Below are 6018 nucleotides of genomic sequence, written 5' to 3'. Positions count from 1 at the left end.
TCACCACTTCCTCATATCAGGGAGATCATATGATAGTTGTCTTTCTCTGCTTGACTTATTTCGCTAAGCATGATACGCTCTAGTTCCATCCATGTTGTTGCAAATGGCAAGATTTCATTTCTTTTGATGGCTGCATAGTATTCCATTGTGTATATATACCACATCTTCTTGATCCATTCATCTGTTGATGGACATCTAGGTTCTTTCCATAGTTTGGCTATTGTGGACATTGCTGCTATAAACATTCGGGTGCATGTGCCCCTTTGGATCACTACATTTGTATCTTTAGGGTAAATACCCAATAGTGCAATTGCTGGGTCATAGGGCAGTTCTATTTTCAACATTTTGAGGAACCTCCATGCTGTTTTCCAGAGTGGCTGCACCAGCTTGCATTCCCACCAACAGTGTAGGAGGGTTCCCCTTTCTCCGTATCCTTGCCAGCATCTGTCATTTCCTGATTTGTTGATTTTAGCCATTCTGACTGGTGTGAGGTGATATCTCATTGTGGTTTTGATTTGTATTTCCCTGATGCCGAGTGATATGGAGCACTTTTTCATGTGTCTGTTCGCCATCTGGATGTCTTCTTTGCAGAAATGTCTGTTCATGTCTTCTGCCCATTTCTTGATTGGATTATTTGTTCTTTGGGTGTTGAGTTTGCTAAGTTCTTTATAGATTCTGGACACTAGTCCTTTATCTGATATGTCGTTTGCAAATATCTTCTCCCATTCTGTCAGTTGTCTTTTGATTTTGTTAACTGTTTCCTTTGCTGTGCAAAAGCTTTTGATCTTGATGAAATCCCAGTAGTTCATTTTTTCCCTTGTTTCCCTTGCCTTTTGCGTAGTTCCTAGGAAGATGTTGCTGCGGCAGAGGTCGAAGAGGTTGCTGCCCGTGTTCTCCTCAAGGATTTTGATGGATTCCTTTCGTACATTGAGATCCTTCATCCATTTTGAGTCTATTTTTGTGTGTGGTGTAAGGAAATGGTCCAATTTCATTTTTCTGCATGTGGCTGTCCAATTTTCCCAACACCATTTATTGAAAAGGCTGTCTTTTTTCCATTGGACATTCTTTCCTGCTTTGTCGAAGATTAGTTGACCATAGATTTGAGGGTCTATTTCTGGGCTCTCTATTCTGTTCCATTGATCTATGTGTCTGTTTTTGTGCCAGTACCATGCTGTCTTGATGATGACAGCTTTGTAATAGAGCTTGAAGTCCGGAATTGTGATGCCACCAACGTTGGCTTTCTTTTTCAATATCCCTTTGGCTATTCGAGGTCTTTTCTGGTTCCATATAAATTTTAGCATTATTTGTTCCATTTCTTTGAAAAAGATGGATGGTACTTTGATAGGAATTGCATTAAATGTGTAGATTGCTTTAGGTAGCATAGACATTTTCACAATATTTATTCTTCCAATCCAGGAGCATGGAACATTTTTCCATTTGTTTGTGTCTTCCTCAATTTCTTTCATGAGAACTTTATAGTTTTCTGAGTATAGATTCTGTGTCTCTTTGGTTAGGCTTATTCCTAGGTATCTTATGGTTTTGGATGCAATTGTGAATGGGATTGACTCCTTAATATCTCTTTCTTCTGTCTTGCTGTTGGTGTAGAGAAATGCAACTGATTTCTGTGCATTGATTTTATATCCTGACACTTTACTGAATTCCTGTATAAGTTCTAGCAGTTTTGGAGTGGAGTCTTTTGGGCTTTCCACATATAGTATCATATCATCTGCGAAGAGTGATAATTTGACTTCTTCTTTGCCGATTTGGATGCCTTTAATTTCCTTTTGTTGTCTGATTGCTGAGGCTAGGACCTCTAGTACGATGTTGAATAGCAGTGGTGATAATGGACATCCCTGCCGTGTTCCTGACCTTAGCGGAAAAGCTTTCAGTTTTTCTCCATTGAGAATGATATTTGCGGTGGGTTTTTCATAGATGGCTTTGAGGATATTGAGGTATGTGCCCTCTATCCCTACACTTTGAAGAGTTTTGATCAGGAAGGGATGTTGTACTTTGTCAAATGCTTTTTCAGCATCTATTGAGAGTATCATATGGTTCTTGTTCTTTCTTTTATTGATGTGTTGTATCACATTGACTGATTTGCGGATGTTGAACCAACCTTGCAGCCCTGGAATAAATCCCACTTGGTCGTGGTGAATAATCTTTTTAATGTACTGTTGAATCCTATTGGCTAGTATTTTGTTGAGTATTTTCGCATCTGTGTTCATCAAGGATATCGGTCTATAGCTCTCTTTTTTGGTGGGATCCTTGTCTGGTTTTGGGATCAAGGTGATGCTGGCCTCATAAAATGAGTTTGGAAGTTTTCCTTCCATTTCTATTTTTTGGAACAGTTTCAGGAGAGTAGGAATTAGTTCTTCTTTAAATGTTTGGTAGAATTCCCCCGGGAAGCCGTCTGGCCCTGGGCTTTTGTTTGTTTGGAGATTTTTAATGACTGTTTCAATCTCCTTACTGGTTATGGGTCTGTTGAGGCTTTCTATTTCTTCCTGGTTCAGTTGTGGTAGTTTATATGTTTCTAGGAATGCATCCATTTCTTCCAGATTGTCAAATTTATTGCCGTAGAGTTGCTCATAGCATGTTCTTATAATAGTTTGTATTTCTTTGGTGTTAGTTGTGATCTCTCCTCTTTCATTCATGATTTTATTTATTTGGGTCCTTTCTCTTTTCTTTTTGATAAGTCGGGCCAGGGGTTTATCAATTTTATTAATTCTTTCAAAGAACCAGCTCCTACTTTCGTTGATTTGTTCTATTGTTTTTTTGGTTTCTATTTCATTGATTTCTGCTCTGATCTTTATGATTTCTCTTCTCCTGCTGGGCTTAGGGTTTCTTTCTTGTTCTTTCTCCAGCTCCTTTAGGTGTAGGGTTAGGTTGGGTACCTGAGACCTTTCTTGTTTCTTGAGAAAGGCTTGTACCGCTATATATTTTCCTCTCAGGACTGCCTTTGTTGTGTCCCACAGATTTTGAACCGTTGTATTTTCATTATCATTTGTTTCCATGATTTTTTTCAATTCTTCTTTAATTTCCCGGTTGACCCATTCATTCTTTAGAAGGATACTGTTTAGTCTCCATGTATTTGGGTTCTTTCCAAACTTCCTTTTGTGCTTGAGTTCTAGCTTTAGAGCATTGTGGTCTGAAAATATGCAGGGAATGATCCCAATCTTTTGATACCGGTTGAGTCCTGATTTAGGACCGAGGATGTGATCTATTCTGGAGAATGTTCCATGTGCACTAGAGAAGAATGTGTATTCTGTTGCTTTGGGATGAAATATTCTGAATATATCTGTGATGTCCATCTGGTCCAGTGTGTCGTTTAAGGCCTTTATTTCCTTGCTGATCTTTTGCTTGGATGACCTGTCCATTTCAGTGAGGGGAGTGTTAAAGTCCCCTACTATTATTGTATTATTGTTGATGTGTTTCTTTGATTTTGTTATTAATTGGTTTATATAGTTGGCTGCTCCCACATTGGGGGCATAGATATTTAAAATTGTTAAATCTTCTTGTTGGACAGACCCTTTGAGTATGATATAGTGTCCTTCCTCATCTCTTATTATAGTCTTTGGCTTAAAATCTAATTGATCTGATATAAGGATTGCCACTCCTGCTTTCTTCTGATGTCCATTAGCATGGTAAATTGTTTTCCACCCCCTCACTTTAAATCTGGAGGTGTCTTCGGGCTTAAAATGTGTTTCTTGGAGGCAACATATAGATGGGTTTTGTTTTTTTATCCATTCTGATACCCTGTGTCTTTTGACAGGGGCATTTAGCCCATTCACATTCAGGGTAACTATTGAGAGATATGAATTTAGTGCCATTGTATTGCCTGTAAGGTGACTGTTACTGTATAGGTCTCTGTTCCTTTCTGATCTACCACTTGTAGGCTCTCTCTTTGCTTAGAGGACCCCTTTCAATATTTCCTGTAGAGCTGGTTTGGTATTTGCAAATTCTTTCAGTTGTTGTTTGTCCTGGAAGCTTTTAATCTCTCCTTCTATTTTCAATGATAGCCTAGCTGGATATAGTATTCTTGGCTGCATGTTTTTCTCGTTTAGTGCTCTGAAAATATCATGCCAGCTCTTTCTGGCCTGCCAGGTCTCTGTGGATAAGTCAGCTGCCAATCTAATATTTTTACCATTGTATGTTACAGACTTCTTTTCCCGGGCTGCTTTCAGGATTTTCTCTTTGTCATTGAGACTTGTAAATTTTACTATTAGGTGACGGGGTGTGGGCCTATTCTTATTGATTTTGAGGGGCATTCTCTGAACCTCCTGAATTTTGATGCTCGTTCCCTTTGCCATATTGGGGAAATTCTCCCCAATAATTCTCTCCAGTATACCTTCTGCTCCCCTCTCACTTTCTTCTTCTTCTGGAATCCCAATTATTCTAATGTTGTTTCGTCTTATGGTGTCACTTATCTCTCGAATTCTCCCCTCGTGGTCCAGTAGCTGTTTGTCCCTCTTTTGCTTAGCTTCTTTATTCTCTGTCATTTGGTCTTCTATATCACTAATTCTTTCTTCTGCCTCATTTATCCTAGCAGTTAGAGCCTCCATTTTTGATTGCACCTCATTAATAGCTTTTTTGATTTCACCTTGGTTAGATTTTAGTTCTTTTATTTCTCCAGAAAGGGCTTTTATATCTCTCGAGAGGGTTTCTCTCATATCTTCCATGCCTTTTTCGAGCCCGGCTAGAACCTTGAGAATTGTCATTCTGAACTCTAGATCTGACATATTACCGATGTCTGTATTGATTAGGTCCCTAGCCTTCGGTACTGCCTCTTGTTCTTTTTTTTGTGTTGAATTTTTCCGTCTTGTCATTTTGTCCAGATAAGAGTAAATGAAGGGGCAAGTAAAATACTAAAAGGGTGGCAACAACCCCAGGAAAATATGCTTTAACCAAATTAGAAGAGATCCAAAATCGTGAGTGGGGAGAAAGGGGATAAAAAGAGGTTCAAAAAGGAAGAAAGAAAAAAGAAAAAAAAAAAGAAAAGAAAAGAATATTTTTAAAGAAAGAAAACACCTAAGAAAAATGTAAAATATATATATATATATATATTAGATAAACTAGTAAAAAATCGTTAAAAAAAGAAAAAGGTAACAGTTAAAAAAAAAAAATTTTACCCGAAGGCGAGAAAGAAAAAAAAAAAAAAATGAAAAAGAAAAAATTAAATTAACTGCAAGACTAAAAAAAATCACAGGAAAAAAGCCATGAGTTCCGTGCTTGGCTTTCTCTTCCTCTGGAATTCTGCTGCTCTCCTTGGTATTGAAACCGCACTCCTTGGTAGGTGAACTTGGTCTCGGCTGGATTTCTTGTTGATCTTCTGGGGGAGGGGCCTGTTGTAGTGATTCTCAAGTGTCTTTGCCCCAGGCGGAATTACACCGCCCTTACCCGGGGCCGGGGTGAGTAATCCGCTTGGGTTTGCTTTCAGGAGCTTTTGTTCCCTGAGCGCTTTCCGTAGATTTCCAGAGGACGGGAATACAAATGGCGGCCTCCTGGTCTCCGGCCCGGAGGAGCCGAGAGCCCAGGGCCCCACTCCTCAGTGCGCCCTCAGAGAACAGCGCCCAGTTACTCCCGTCTGCCTGACCACCGGCCGCGCTCCGAGCTCACCGAGCCTGCGACCGGTTCAAGGTAACACAGAGCTGCGAGCTTACTGTAGGCTCTGTCTCTGTAGCCGGCTTTCCCGTTCCAATACCCGCAAGCTCTGCGACACTCAGACACCCCCGATCCTTCTGTGACCCTGCGGGACCTGAGGCCACGCTGACCCCGCGTGGGCTTCGCCCCGGTTTAGCCTCTGGAGCGATGTCCCTCAGCGGAACAGACTTTTAAAAGTCCTGATTTTGTGCGCGGTTGCTCCGCGCTTGCCGGGAGCCGGCCCCTCCCCCCGGGGTCTATCTTCCCGTCGCTTTGGATTCACTTCTCCGCCGGTCCTACCTTTCAGAAAGTGGTTGTTTTTCTGTTTCCAGAATTGCTGTTCTTCTTCTCTTCGATCTGCCGATGGATTTTCAGGTGTTT

The sequence above is a fragment of the Mustela lutreola genome, chromosome 8 (assembly GCF_030435805.1).
Source record: "Mustela lutreola isolate mMusLut2 chromosome 8, mMusLut2.pri, whole genome shotgun sequence".
Taxonomy (NCBI): Eukaryota; Metazoa; Chordata; class Mammalia; order Carnivora; family Mustelidae; genus Mustela; species Mustela lutreola.
Note: the sequence above shows the minus strand (reverse complement) of the source record.